Genomic DNA, 16642 nt, shown 5'->3' on the forward strand with positions numbered 1-16642 from the left:
GAAGGGATTGCTGCCACCCACTGTTGACAGAGCTGACCAGGCAGTTGCAAAGTCAGTATGTCTCAAAGAGGGTTGCATTGTGTTTTTGGTTCAGCTGCCTAATTCACTCCAGCTTCGCCTACCTGGTACCCAGAACATGGGCAATCTCCAGTCGTTCCCATGACCCAAGCCAGGCTTAAGGTGTCACAGGCCACAGAGAGAGTCCACCATCTAGCAGTATTCTATTTTTTCCTCTGTGTTAAGATCCCTTCAACTTGTCCCCACCAATGAGCCTCATCTCTTCCTCTTTCTTTCTCATGCCTTTTACAGATGCTGAACCTGCAGGATAAAGAAGGGAGACACTCTAGACAAGGAGAAGGACACCTCACCTAGGCTTCTTCCCAAGCCAGCTGGGACAGGAACCAGTACCTTAACTGGCCTGACTTCTATCAGAAAGGATCCTAATCTGCCAAGTTAGGATAACAGGAAGCATAATTTACAGTTTAACTCCTTTATAGTTAACCCTTTAATTATAGGTAACCATAAAGGGGTTAAACTAGCAGCTCTGGGGTCATAGACCTTGAGTTTAAATCTCAGCTCAGCCAGTTACTAGGTGGTAACTTTGGAAAAGTTCCTTGACCTTTCTGTGCTTCAGTTTCCTCATCCACAAAACAGGGATAACAACATCTTTAGGTCAATGAACCGAAGAGAATTAAGTGTGATAAAGAATATAGAGTTGTTAGGATGGTGCAAAGTAAAACACAGTCAATGTTAAGCATTTGCACTGCAATGAAATACAGAGGATGGTGGAACAGTGTTCACGTCTCCTGAAAGAAATCGAGGGCTACACTTACTGTTATCCTCATCAGGAGTCTGGGTTCCGATTTCTTCACTCTGTTTCACTATGTGGAAGGGCAAACCCTTTTCTCATCTTGGGGAGCTAATGGGACCTGGGAAACATGCATTATGCCCTCAATTCTCAATGGATTTAGAACAAAAGAAACCTGCAAAGCTTAGATAAAGTAGGAACAAAAATCACCAAGCTCAGCCCTTTCTAACTTCCTTGAATCTTGTGCATCTCCTAGTGGCGACCTCTCAGAATAACTCAGAATAGCTCATCATTTAGAGTGGGTAAGGAAGCGGCTGTAGGAGTCATTCAGACTTTTAGGGTAGTCTGGGCAACACACCAAGACTTCACTGATTTTGTTTGTTAGGTGGGGGCTTCTTTCCCAACTTTATTAAGATATGATCGACATCTAACATTGTGTAAGCTTAATGTGTGACTTGATACACATATATCTTGCAAAGTGTTTACCCGGATAGGTTAAACCATCCTTCACCTCACATAATTACTATTTTGTTGTGCTTATAGTTACAGTGAGTATACCAGAACTCCACTCTCACAGCAACTTTCAGGTGCACTGTACAGTTTTCTTAACTATAGTCACCGTGCTGTGCATTAGATCTCAGAACTTAGCATCTTATAAATAACTGAAAGTTTGTATATGTCAACCAACAACTCATTTCTCTCACACCTCAGCTCTAGGCAACTACCATTCTACTTTCCATTTCTATGAGTTCAATGTTTTTAGATTCCACAAATAAATGAGATTGTATATTATTTGCTTTCTCTGACTCATTTTATTTAGTTTCCTCATCCACAAAACAGGGATATTCAGTCTGTCGTGTTGTCACAAATGGCAGGATTTTTTTTTATTCCAGTGTGTGTGTGTGTGTGTGTGTGTGTGTGTGTGTGTGTGTGTGTGTGTGTGTGTGAAGTATATCACATCTTCTTTATCCATTATCCATCAATGGACACTTAGGTTGTTTCCATGTCTTGGCTATTATGAATAATGCTTCATGTCAGGGAACTTCTTCTCTGTTTTATTCCAGGAGTTTTATCATCTTAGGTCTTACAACAAGACTTTAATTCATTTTGAGTTGCTTTTTGTATATAATGTAACATAGGGATCCACTTTCATCCTTTTGCATGTGGATGCCCAGTTTTCCCATTTATTGAGGACACTATCCTTTCCCTGTTAAGTATTCTTGGCTCCCTTGTCAAATATTAGTTGGCCACATATGCATAGGTTTTTTCTAGGCTTTCACTTCCATTCTTTTGGTCTCTGTGTCTGTTTTTTATGCCAGTACCATACTGTTTTGATTACTATAGCTTTTAGGTATAGTTTTAAATAAAGAAGTGCAATGCCTCCAGCTTTTTTCTTTTTTTCTCAAGGTGCTTTGGCAATTCAGAATCTTTTCTAGTTCCATACCAACTTCAGGATTATTTTTTTCAATTTATGTGAAAAATACCATTGGAATTTTGATCAGAGTTGCTTTGAATCTGTAGGTGGCTTTGGGTCGTATGGACATTTTAACAATATTAACTCTTCTGATCCATGAATATGGGATCTATTTCCATTTATTTGTGTCTTCAATTTCTTTCATCAATCCAACATATAACACTGTTAAAGGAACAGATAAGTCTATCTTTTCTATAAAGAGGCATCAAGAAAACTGAAGGCAAGTCAAATCTCACCAGCCTTCTGAGCACAAGAGCCATGAGAAACAGTGTCTTTCATGTGGCCTCAAAACTGTAAGAAGTTGTTGTTAACTACAAACACTTCCTAGTGTCCCTTTGTTGTCTCTCACCCTAATCCATCCCCAGAACCCTTTCCAGGCATGATCAGAGAGCCCTGTGAGACTCTAACAAAGAAACAGTTAAGGAACTTTCGTTCGAAAATGCTCCACTCCCAAATTTGTATATCCATTAGAGAATATTTCTTCCTAACATAAATGTATATACAGCTGTCAAGTTCTCTACTATACCACCCACACTACAAAAAGATGTCCTTGGCAGTGTTCACAGCTTTGCTTGGTGGCAAAAATACATGAGTAGTTATAGTTATATACACTACCACACACTCACATGATGGAATATAATGCAGCCACTAAATGTCTAAAAGAACTTGCTATAACATAGAAAGTATTTATACTATAACAAAGCTTATAAGGTAGGAAGAATTTTTGTGAATGCAATATAATCACAACTATGTTAACAATGCAAAGAATGGGGCCTGGAAAGAAATATACCAAACTATTACTGTAGTTTTCTCTGGATAGCAATACTTAGAGTAATTTTTTTCTCTATTTTTTAATCTTAAAAAATTTCTTTAACTGCAGTGTATTAATTTCATAGTAGAAAATAGTATGATAAATTCAGAAATTAACAAGAACCAAGATGACAACATAAGGAGACTGAACTTCTCTCTTCCCATGAACACACCAAATGGACTGGTACATACATTCATTCTGAGAGTAACAAGCAATGATATGAAACTAGAAATCAATTCTAAGAAGAAAATGGGAAAATTCACAAATATGTGGAGATTAAAAGCATACTCCTGAACAGTCAATACATCAAAGAAAAAATTGAAAGGTGAAATCAAAAAATATCTCAATTCAAACGAACAATATACCAAAACATGGGATGCAGCAAAAACAATTTAAAGAGGGAAGTTTATAGAAATAAATGCCTACATTAAGAGAAAAATATCTCAAATAAACAACCTTACTTTATACCTAAAAGAACTAGGAATAGAAGAACAAACTTAATCCAAAATTAGTAGAAGGAACTAGGTGTGAATGTAAAATAAATTCTATTAACCCAGAAGCATAAAGCTCTTAGATGAAATTATACTGGTAAAAATATTATTAAAACAAGTTGATGCATCTTTATTCCCATTGGAAACTAGGTCAGTTGGCCATTAAAGGACAAAAAGAGGAAGGAAATAAGAATGGCCCTGACTTCTCCCAAGTCATTTGCCTCTAGCAATGGCTTGTGAAAACACAGCCATACCCTGCCAGATGGCCAGGATGGATTCCAAACTAAGAAAGCATCTATGAGTTCGGGCACTCATCCCACCTACTGACTCAGAGCCTAGAGGACACTGAGAAAGGGCAGGCCTGAAGAAAACTCATTTCCCTAATAGGAACACTTAGCCCCCACCCCCAGGGCCAACCAAACACAGATGTATCTGATCCCAAACTCTCCTGCTCACAGCCGGGCCTCAGGCCCTCCTGTTGGACAATAAATTCACTGAAATCACATCACTTAAGAATTAAAATTAAAATCTTAACAAAATTTTTAAATAAATTAACCTTACCTTCCCACTAAGCTATAATTACCTTCCTTTTACCACCAATTTTTTCAAAAATGTTTTTATGGTGACTCCTCCTCACTACTTAGAGTGATGATTTATTTAAATAACTATTCTCAGGGGTGACATTTAATGGCCTCAATCAAAATGGAGCACACACCACGCAGCCATGGTTGGCAGCCCTGTAAAGCCAGTGCAGCTGTGGAGGCACCAATGAGCAGCAGGTGCCACTTGCATGACCTCTCCTTTCTTCTCCAGAAACTGGACATGATTTTGCAAAAAAAATAAAATGTACACATTTTAATAATTAAACTTCAGCTATTGTGGATATAAATGATATATGTGAACTTTGATACCCTTATTCCTAAAGGTTAATTTTGCCTTTATTAACACCATACTAGAGTTAAAATCAGTAAATTTGCAAACATAATCTATACCAGTGGTCTCCAAATTGTTTTAATTACTCTCCCATCAGTTAAAAAAAATGTGTAGGTACTCACCATATAGGTATATTATTTATAAAATATACACATGTACACTGTACATCAAAATATATTAAACTTAGGCTTTTTAAAGGAAGAAATTAAAAACTGAATATAAATAATAGCTATTTTGTTTTCACACAGACCATCTTGAGAGTCTTATTTTGGGCACCGCTGGTATGCACAATCTGTATATGATATAAGTAAGCAGCAAAATCCTGTATTACTTTAGCAGTGATATGAGGATGTCTGGAAGTATTCAAGAGATAACATAGAATTGGTCTATGGGGAATCTTTTTCAGACCCTATTACTCTTCTTTCATTTATTCAAAACCCTTCCCACCATCATAGCACAAGTTAGCAGGTTATCAAAGTATAGAGATGGTCAAAAAAGAGATTTCACCAATAGGCAATAAATATCTGTAGCCAATGATATGTTGAAGAAGAGCAAACCTTAAATTTCAGAATAATGTGAATCTACACAAAGAGAAATAGGGGTAAAATATCTATACATTGGGAGGAAATAAAATACATAGTTAAGTCTCTGGCATTAGAGAGACCAGGTTGAGAGGAAGGGGATGAGTCAAGAATGCTGAGTCATTTCTTAATTTCTTAATACACACACAAATAATGAATTCATATGATTTGGAATATGCCACACAAAACCCAATGTAAATGTCTCTTTGTGAAGCTTTCTGGATTTGATGTGGGTCTTTTCCACCTGCTGGTAAAGACCACTGGGCTTACCTGATGAGAGATTACATTCTGAAGTAATAAGTCTTTATTGTAACCAGTTTATTGAGTGCTTGATAAGTACCTTACGACATTATCCCACCCAACTTATCAGGGTCTCTTTCCTCATCTGAGAACAGTAATTAAAACAACTATCCCCACAAGTAACTCCTCCAGGGTTATACAGAAAATAGGTCCCAAAGACAGGATTCCAGGCCAGGGCAGATAAATGCCGGTGGGCTTCCCCTTTCCTATACTAACTGCCAGGAAGGAAGACCTCATTCCACTCAATTACAGAGAAGACACCAAATTGCCTTTTGAGAAATCATAGTTATTCCATTAAATCTTTTCTATTTGGCAAATCAGATAAAGTAAAAAATCATTAAGCAATAGATTACTCCATTCTTGCTTTTTTCCTTATCAGCCTCAGATAAGGAAATGCTTGCCAGAGGGAGTATTTGAGGAGAGTTGACAAGAAAAGGGGCATCCAAATTCTCCTCTATCAAAAGAGACATCCTTGAGCTCCTCTGCTGTGTTCAAGGCTGACCTCATTCTCGCTGATATCACCATTAAATTGGTTATAGTTTTGATCTCATTTTATTTTATTATAAGGATGTTACTAGACAGTTTCTGGAAGGAATGAGCCATTGATTTAGAAAGCTAAAGATTTTCTCTCAATTTAATGATTTAAACCTGGGGTGGGGAAATGGTAGGGGAGTGGTTCGTGAGGTGGGGAGGAAGTCATTTTAAACGTCCTGGACAATACATATCAACTGAATAAGTAAAGGGGACTTATATTTATCTGATGCTATTGTACTGTTAGGTGGCATGAAAAGAATCATTGGGGTCTTGGGGCCTGAGAGGACCCAATAATTCACACTCTCTCCTCTGCCAGAGTTCTGAATTTATGGAGAGAGACAAAGGAGTAAAACAGATGGACAGCATATTAACACCTCTAGTATTAATAAAGGCTTTGCTGAACAGTGACAGTTTTGCTCCCAGAAGGCTCTAAGATGGCTCTAGGAGTTCATCAATTAAATTGATCTCAATGCCACTCCTCATCCAAGGTTGGACATTCACTCCTACTCTATTTGCCACTTCAAACCAGTCCATCCACACTGTCCAAAATATCTCATCAGAAGTTCTGTCTAAACAAAAGTAACATCATAAAAACACTCCAGTGATCATATGCTAGATGCCCTATGTATAAATTTAAGTCTGTTTACTCTGAAGCTCCTACAAATTAAAAGTCTCAAAGTAAGTCCCTTAACAAATGTAAGTCTTAAAAAAAGGGAAATTCCAAAGGGATTAAGTCTAAAGTCAAATTCACTTTCCTTTGCACATTAAAATTTCAAAGTAATGTCCCAAAACTTCTGTTTCTGGCAACATAGCTAAGTGTCATGAAAGCTTCTCCTAATAAAAGACACTTAATAATGCTGAAAAAAATACATAAAGCATTTCTTTAAATGTCTAGCAGCTGAGCTGACAAGAAAGTAATGGAAATCCCTCATGGTCACAGCTATTATTTTTTTTAAGGCACAAATCCAGCAAAATAACTAAACGTTGAAGCCAACAGCTGACCCCTTGGGATCTACTGATTTCTGGTAACCTAGAACTTGAGTTTCAATGAGCCGTAAGCAGCAAAGATGGTGACCTGAGGAAGATAAGATGCCAGATGAAAGATTCCTGATAAAGGATGGATCCAAACAAGATGATATCCTCAGGGAAATAAAAAGTAATAACTCTTGGAGATGGGCCATAAAGAACCTTGACACCTTGTTATGAATCCAGAGGGGAAAAGCATATTCTCTGAGAATTTATATGCATCAACTGATCCCCTGTTGCATCTAGGGCTGGAATTTATATATGCATGTGGCAAAAAAAGCCCTTCAACCTGAAAATGTAGCTTAAAGTAGTCCCAGATTGGTAGTGTCATTAGTCACATAGAAGACCCAAATATAAATCCTCCCTGAAGGATTGCAACATAATCTAAATCCTCAAAGAATTTTCACAGATTGAAGTTCTCAGGGACACAAGCTCTTACTTAAAAACCACCAAAAATTATAAAAATAAAAATAAAACCAGGCACAAACCTCTTAGACATAAACATGAGTGACCTCTTCTTGAACATATCTCCCCGGGCAAGGAAAACAACAGCAAAAATGAACAAGTGGGACTATATTAAGCTGAAAAGCTTCTGTACAGCAAAAGACACCATCAATAGAACAAAAAGAAACCCTACAGTATGGGAGAATATCTTTGAAAATGACACATCCGATAAAGGCTTGACGTCCAGAATATATAAAGAGCTCACGCGCCTCAACAAACAAAAAACAAATAACCCAATTAAAAAATGGGCAAAAGAACTGAACAGACGGTTCTCCAAAAAAGAAATACAGATGGCCAACAGACACATGAAAAGATGCTCCACATCGCTAATTATCAGAGAAATGCAAATTAAAACTACAATGAGGTATCACCTCACACCAGTAAGGATGGCTGCCATCCAAAAGACAAACAACAACAAATGTTGGCGAGGCTGTGGAGAAAGGGGAACCCTCCTACACTGCTGGTGGGAATGTAAACTTGTTCAACCATTGTGGAAAGCAGTATGGAGGTACATCAAAATGCTCAAAACAGACTTACCATTTGACCCAGGAATTGCACTCCTAGGAATTTACCCTAAGAATGCAGCAATCAAGTTTGAGAAAGATCAGTGCACCCCTATGTTTATCGCAGCACTATTTACAATAGCCAAGAATTGGAAGCAACCTAAATGTCCATCGATAGATGAATGGATAAAGAAGATGTGGTACATATACACAATGGAATACTACTCAGCCATAAGAAAAGGGCAAATCCAACCATTTGCAGCAACATGGATGGAGCTGGAGGGTATTTTGCTCAGTGAAACAAGCCAAGCAGAGAAAGAGAAATACCAAATGATTTCACTCATCTGTGGAATATAAGAACAAAGGAAAAACTGAAGGAACAAAACAGCAGCAGAATCACAGAACTCAAGAATGGACTAACAGGTACCAAAGGGAAAGGGACTGGGGAGGATGGGTGAGTAGGGAGGGATAAGGGGGGGAGAAGTAGGGGGGTATTAAGATTAGCATCCATAGCGGGGTGGGAGAAAGGGGAGGGCTGTAAAACACAGAGAAGACAAGTAGTGATTCTACAACAGGTTGCTATGCTGATGGACAGTGACTGTAAAGGAGTATATAGGGGGGACCTGGTATAGGGGAGAGCCTAGTAAACAAAGTATTCGTCATGTAAGTGTAGATTAATGATTAAAAAAAAAAAATGCAGTTCCTATGTGGTGACCTCTAATGAGTTCTACACAATGATATAAAGGACATATAAAAGTTTAGGCAAAGGGTCTGTTTGTGTTTATACAGAGGATCAAAGCCTAATTTGGCTACCCCGAAAATGAACTAAGAACGATATGAAAGAGAACTTCCAACATCAGCACTCTCGGGAAGACTCATGCCAGAAGATGATCATCAAAAAACCCCAACAAAGATCCACGCACTGCTACAGCTGTAGATGCACTCATCCCACCAGCTCCTGGACTTGCCATGGGAATGAAGGAGATATCTAAGCTGGCCTGTGCATACAGTAAAACAACAAATTTGACTGGATCTATACTGTTGGAACTCAACCAAGAATTAGGAGAAGTGCAAATTGTAGCGCTCCAAAATCTTACAACTACAGACTATTTACTGTTAAAAGAACATATGGGATGTGAACAGTGCCCAGGAATGGGTTGTTTTAATTTGTCTGATTTTTCTCAAACTATTCAAATTCAGTTAGATAATAACCATCATATCATTGATAAGTTTTCACAAATGCCTAGGGTGCCTAACTGGTTTTCTTGGTTTCACTGGAGATGGCTGGTAATTACAGGTATGCTTTGGTTATGTAACTATACTCCTATTATGTTAATGTGTGTGCGCAATTTAAGTAGTAGCTTAAAATATATACATGCTGAAGTTACTCTACAAGAAGATATGTCAAAGAAATAATCAATCTTCCCATGTTTTCTCCCGCCTGCTACTTCTATAGCTTTTCTTCTTCCTTCCTAATTACAACGAATTCTTAAATAGAATTCGTGCCTCATATCAAATTTACCGAGTATCATAACTCCTCCAAGTGGTAAAGATACCTCAAGACAAAAGCTGGGCATAGAAGCCACAGGGCATAAATATGCAAAGAAATAAAAAGCTAACCATTTCAAACAATAAGGCTTCTCTCTCACTTACCAACTTCACATTTCCCTGTATGGCCCCGGAAGATGACTGGTTAGCCAGAGACGGGTAAGATTCCTCAAGGGAGGAACAACCTAAGACAGGCACAGTCGCAGGGGGGTCATCAGGTGAGAAATTGGGGATCAACAGAGGTGAGGCTTAGAACCTCACCCCCCCTGTTCTGAGAGAAATCTTCTGCATATGTGGATGTTTTATTGCCCTTGTCTAGCTTGGATTAACACATAGTCTACAGGCACACACCTGATCATCTACATTTGCTCTCTTACAACACTAAACTATGTTTTCTACCTTTATGTTGTATCTACCTACCACTTCAGCATCTTATTAAAAATAATAAAGAGAGAAATGTGGTATCCACATATAAATCAAGTATAAAAATCAAATGTGTATTCATATTTGAACTGACTGTTTATAGTTCATAATGCATGAGCAAAACCAAAAGTTTCTGTGATGACTGCCCTTGTACTGTTCACCATGTAACTTATTCACTATGTAAGAATTTGTTCTCCATGTAAGAACTTGTTCGTTATGCTTCAGAAGATTGGAGACTGACGAAAATTAGGCTTGGGGTGGATTAATGATTGTGCATTGAGCATTGACTCCCCTATACAGAATTTTATTGTTGTTAACAACCATTTGATCAATAAATATGAGAGATGCCCTAACAACAACAACCAAGAAAAAGTACACACTTCCAATTGTAAAATAAATAAGCAACCGGGATGTAATGTATAGCATAAGGAATATAGTCAAAATATTGTAACAACTTGGTATGGTGATAGCTGGTACTTAGAATTATCATGTATATAAATGTTGAATCACTGTGTTGTACACCTGAAACTAATGTAATGTAATACTGTGTGTCAACTACCCTTCAATAAAAAATAATTATCTAAAAAAAAAATAAAATAAAAAAATAAAATAAATAAAATAAATAAAAATAAAACCAAGAATACAAGCCAATATGATTGATTGATAGAAAAACTACTGATTCATATCCACAATTCATATAGGTATTGTAAATACCATGTATAAAATATAAATTATGGTAAATATGTTTAGTGAAATGAGCAGTTCTGAAATTATGAAGAAGTAAAAAAGAAGTTAGGCAGGCATGAAAATAAAATGACAAATTTTCTGCAAGACAAGAGACAACTAATGCTAGCGAGAATACAGAGAAAAGGGATCTCTTTTCTTTTTGATGGGGATATAAACTTGTGCAGCCACTATAGAAAACAGTATGAAAGTTCCTCAAAAAATTAAAATAGAACTATCTTATGATCCAGCAATCCCTCTGCTGTATATGTATACAAAGGAAATGAAAACAGGATGTCAAGAAGATATCTGTACTCCCACATCCACTGCAGCATTACTTACAATAGTCAAGACATGGAAACAACCTCCACTGACTGATAAATAGATTAAAAAGGGTGACAGATACACAATGGAATATCATGCACCCATAAAAAGAGGGAAATACTCCCATTTGCAACAACTCGGGTGGACTTTGAAGGCATTGTGCTAAGTGAAATAAGTCAGAGAAAGACAAATACTGTACAATCTCAATTGTATGTGGAATCTGAAGAAACCAACTTATAGATACAGAGAACGAACTGACGGCTGCCAGAGGAGGATGGTGAAGGGTAGGCAAAATAGGTAAAGGCAGTCAAAGGGCACCAACCTCCAGTTATAAGTTGCATACATTCTTTGAATATAATGTACAGCATAGCGACTATAGTTAACAATATGGTATTACTGTATACCTGATAATTGCTATGAGAGTAGATTCTAAATGTTTATCATAACAATAAAATGTTAATTATGTGGTGAAGGATGTGTTAACTAGCCTTTTTTTAATTGAGATATAAGTGACGTAAGATATTGTATTAGTTTTAGGTGTACATGTTATATTACTGATATGCCTGCAAAATATTTTAATAAATGCCACGTCAAATGAGTAAAAGTTGGTCACACCAAAAGAAAGTGAAAAGCCAACTCACAGAATGGAGGAAAATATTTCTAACTAATGTAACAGGTAAGTAATTTATACTCAGAATACTTAAGGAATTCCTGTAATTCAATAATAAAAAGAGACAGCCAAATTAAAAAGCAGGAAAAAGAGCTATCCAGGCATTTTTTCAAAGATTAGATAGATAGATAGATAGATAGATAGATAGATAGATAGATATAGATAGATCTCCAATAAGCACATGAAGATTCTCAGCATCATTAGTTATTAGTAATAACTAATGCCAACAATGAAATACCATTTTTTACTTATTAGGATGGCTATAATAAAAAGATAATAACAAGTGCTGGTAGAATGTGGAAAAATAGTAATCCTTGTATATTTCTGATGTGAATATAAAATGGTGCAGCTGCTTTTGAAAAGTCTGGCAATTCCTTAAAAAGTCAAATAAAGTTACCATATTACCCAGCAATTCTACTCCTAGGCAAAGAACTGAGAACACATGTCCACTCAAAATCTTGTCCCCAAATGAATACTACAACATGAGTGAACATTGAAAACATTTTAAGTGAAAGAAGCTAGTCACAAAAGGCTACATATTGTGTGATTCCATTTATGTGAATTTTCCAGGTAAGTTCACAGAGTCAAAAAATAAATTCATGGTTGTGAAGGGCTCAGGGAGAGGTAATGGGGAATGACTGCTAAAAGGTATGGGGCTTCCTTTTGTGCTGTTAAAAATGTTCTAATATTAGATAGTGATGATGGTTGCACAGCTCTGTGAAAATACTAAAGCCACTGAGTTGTACACTTTAAAATGATGAATCTATAGTATGTGAATTATATCTCAATAAAACCATTAAGAAGTTAAGAGAGAATTAATCAAGTTGGTTGATTAAAAATTCAGAATATTAATAATCATTTACACAATAGCTTATACATTGGAAAGGTTTCAAAAAACTGAGTGACATTAAATATTAAATCCATCCACTTCTATTTGTTTACATGAACAAAGTTTCTTGGCATTTAAGCATTTTAAATTTTAGCTCCTTCAAGACTTTATTAACAAAACCACAGGGTGGGGGGTAGGGAATATTTGCAAATTATATCTTGTAAAGGATTTATAATGTCTAAAATATATAGAGAACTAACAACTCAATAATAAACCAGACCAATTTGAAAATGGGCAAAAGATTTGAATGGACATTCATTTATTTTATAAATTGCTAAAAAACACATGAAAAGATAACCAACTTCATTATCATCAGATAAATGAAAATTTCTCTAAAATCACAATAATTTAATACCTCTATACACCTCTAGAATAGCTAGAATCAGAAAAGAAAAATGACAATAGAAAGCATTGGTGAAATTTTGGAGAAAATACTAGAGTCATGAATGGATAAGCAAAATGTGTTATATTCATACATTGAAATTTATCCAGCAATAAAAAGTAGAGAATCACTGATACATTGCTACAACATGGATGAATCTCAAAAATATTATGCTAAGTAAAGAAGCTGAATGTTAAAGAGTACATGTGGTATGATCCCATTTATATGAAATAGCCAGAAATGGAAAAAGTCTATGAGACAGATCAGTGGTTGCTGGGCCAATGGATCAATGAACTGGCGAGAGGGAACCCTTTGGACGATGGAAGTGTTCCAAAACTGGATTATGGCAATGGTTGCACAACTCAATATATTTCCTAAAAATCAGCAAACTAGGTACATTTATGTACCTAGGTTTGAATGCTGCCTTGGGCCTTTAAATAGTTGTAGCACCTTGGCCAAGTAAGCATCTCTGAGCCTGTTTCCTTAATCTAGAAAAGGGTGTTGGTAATAATATTCATCATTTAAAATGGAAGAACTTTATGGTATGTATGTAAATATATATCAATAAAGCCATTTTTGGTTTTTTTTCCTTTCTCTTTTATTTTAATCAAATGGTTAATTTTTGTTCAAGTCAATTCCTAATCACCTATTATGAGGCAAGGGCTGGATATCTTGCTTTTACTCGGAGTAGCACACTTGATGTTCACTTCAGCCCTGTGAAGTGGGTGTGATCATACCCATTTTCCAGAGGAAGATACCAAGACTGAGCTTCAGTAAACTGACCAGGGTCAGATAGCTCAGCAACAGCAGAGCTAGAATTCAAATCTAGGTCTGTCTGGCTTGGAAGCACAGGCCCAGTCCATAAGCCACACTGCTGCACTGTTAAGTAATGAAAAGAGTTTCAGAGAATCTTTTTTTAGGAAAAGAAAGCAAAGTGGTTGCCCAGGAAACAAATCTCTCAATTTCAAAACATATCATAGGCACTGGGCCAAGCCAACCCTAGAGTATTTCAAGACCTTTGCTGCTGACATAAAAATGGGAATCAGACAAGTGACTCAAGACTTAGACCACCTAAGTTCAACGCAGCCTCTCTAGTCATGACCTTTAGTTAATTAAGTTGGTCACAGAATAGATGAAATGGGTGTCTCCCCATTTCATGGGGAGTGCACATACAAATCTCTCAAGAAGGTCATTTAAATGCAAATTCTAGGGCCGGTGCTAGGATATTCTGGCCCAATAGGCCTGGGACAGAGCCTCAGAATCTATATTTTTAACAAGCATAAGAAAATAGTTAAAATCATAGGCTTCAGAGATAAATGTACCTACGTTTGAATGCTGCCTTGGGCCTTTAAATAGTTGTAGCACCTTGGCCAAGTAAGCATCTCTGAGCCTGTTTCCTTAATATAGAAAAGGGTGTTGGTAATAATATTCATCATTTAAAATTATTGTGTATTTTGAATTTCTTTATGCTTTGAGAAGGCACTCAATAAGCTCTAGTTGGTTTTTACGTTTATGTGTGTTTTTTCCTAGAGAGTTTGAAAGGATGGAGTTTTGCCAGCGATCCAGATTGAATGCCTGTTCTCAGAAATCAGGTCAGCAGCAAACATGTAATGGGTTGGACAAAATCAATCCAACAGAGAAATCAAAATAACCAGACCTGAAGCCCCGAGGCACTGTTGATTTGTGTCCCTTGTGGGAGACTTTAATATTTAGAGTTGAAATCCACTGACTCACAAATTTTTTCTATCCCTAGCCTTCAAAAAAATCCTGAATTAATAGGTAAGGGGACAAACCGTGAGGCAAAGATGACACCTACCGGCAGCTCAAGGACCCTGCAAAAGGCATTTCTGTTGCCCAACTGCTTCCAACTTGGATTAATCCTTGCCCTTCATCCTACTGCCCTCTTACATAAGAAATGTTGCTGTCAAGGAAATAATCAGAAATGTGGACCAAGATTTACATACAAAAGTTTATATCGTGTAGATTTATAAAAATGAACTATTGGAAAGACATAATGTCCAACAGTGGGAAATGAGTTAAATACATTTTGGTATATGCATATAATGGACTCTCAATCATCCATTTAAAGCTATGTTTTCAAATCATTCTAATAACCTGAAAAATAGGCTCACATAAATATTTTATGTGCAAAATAAAGGTTATAAAACAAACGTATAGGCTAATGATTAAGTAAAATTAATATGTGCATATACTCAAAGAAAAAAATCTGGAATGAAATGTACAAAATATGAGTGGTGATTTCTGATATTGTTTTCTTCTCTATACATTTCTTCATTTTTCAGCATTTCTGAAATAAGCTTGTATTACCTCAGTGAATAGAAAGCAAAGGAATAAAAAAAAATTTTCCAGCTTCACTGAGATATAACAGACATGTAACATTGTGTAAGTTCAAGGTATACAACTTGATGCTTTGATACATGTATATATATATTATGAAATGATTATCACAATAAGGTTAGTTAACCCATCCATCACCTCATAATTACAATAGTATGTGTGTGTGTGTGTGCGTGTGTGTGTGCATATGTGTGTGTGTGTGTGGTGAAATTATGTAAGATCTACTCACTTAAAAAATTATTGAAAAAAAAAGAAAAAGAATCTCAATGTCATTTTCAGAGAGAACAGGAGAGCCAAAAGAAACTGCTAGAATAATGGTAAAGATCTGAGGTGAGTAACTGAGACTCAGACCTCAGGAACTATGAGCCGTGAGGCTGATGAGGAACAGAGTTTGAGCTCCATGGTGGCACCAGCAGCATCTCTTGCTGCAACGCTGCAGGACAGTGGAACAACAGAACAAAAGAATGACTCTATTTAATTGTCTAGGAAGAAGTTCAGTGTTTTGTTTTCCATGGCCCATTAGGCTCTTACAACTGGCTCTCCTTTGGTGTTATCTCTGGAGAATTTTTCTGACATAAATGACTGTGATTAAAGGTCTGCCCTTCTGGGCTGGTGAGTATGGGTGTATCTTTCCATGAACATCTAACAGATACTCCTCTTGTTTCCCCTGTATCTGGCAAGGCCCTGGCTCTATCACATACCAGCTCTGTGAAATCACCTGACTTCTCTGAGCTTCACTCTTCTTGTTGGTATAATAAAGGTAACAATAGTCACCCAGCTCACCGTCCACAGTGTGAGCTCCGCATGAGATAATGAACTTTGAAAAAAATCCCATGTAAATCATATGCAAGGTTATAGAAGCCAATATCCTTCACTGAGTGATTATGTGCCAGACACTTATGTTTTCTTGCATATTATTTTGTTTAATGATCATAAAAAGCATATGAACGAGTATAAACCCCATTTACCCATAAGAAAACTGAGTTTATAATCTGCTCAAAATCAAAATCTTTTACATTACAGAGCCAGTATTTGAACTCAGTTCTGGCTTCAAAGGCCAGGCTCTTAAACACTATGTGTACTACTGCAGAGACCCTAGTGCTCGGTGGCACCTAACAGATCATTAAGCTGAGTCCCTATAGTTTGCAGATGAGGACACCAACGTTCAGAGAAGGGACATGACTCACTTATACAACCAACAAGAAATGCCACAAACTTCACTTCACAAGACACTAAGATCCTCCGTCCAATCAGCCAGCTGATGTGGTTCCTAGTCACTCAAGCCCAGGGAATGGGCTGGGGTTTCTGTTCTCAGATTCACTTCTCCATTACTAGTAACCAGAAACTCTTGGATCCACCC

This window comes from Manis pentadactyla, chromosome 2 (assembly GCF_030020395.1).
Source record: "Manis pentadactyla isolate mManPen7 chromosome 2, mManPen7.hap1, whole genome shotgun sequence".
NCBI lineage: Eukaryota > Metazoa > Chordata > Mammalia > Pholidota > Manidae > Manis > Manis pentadactyla.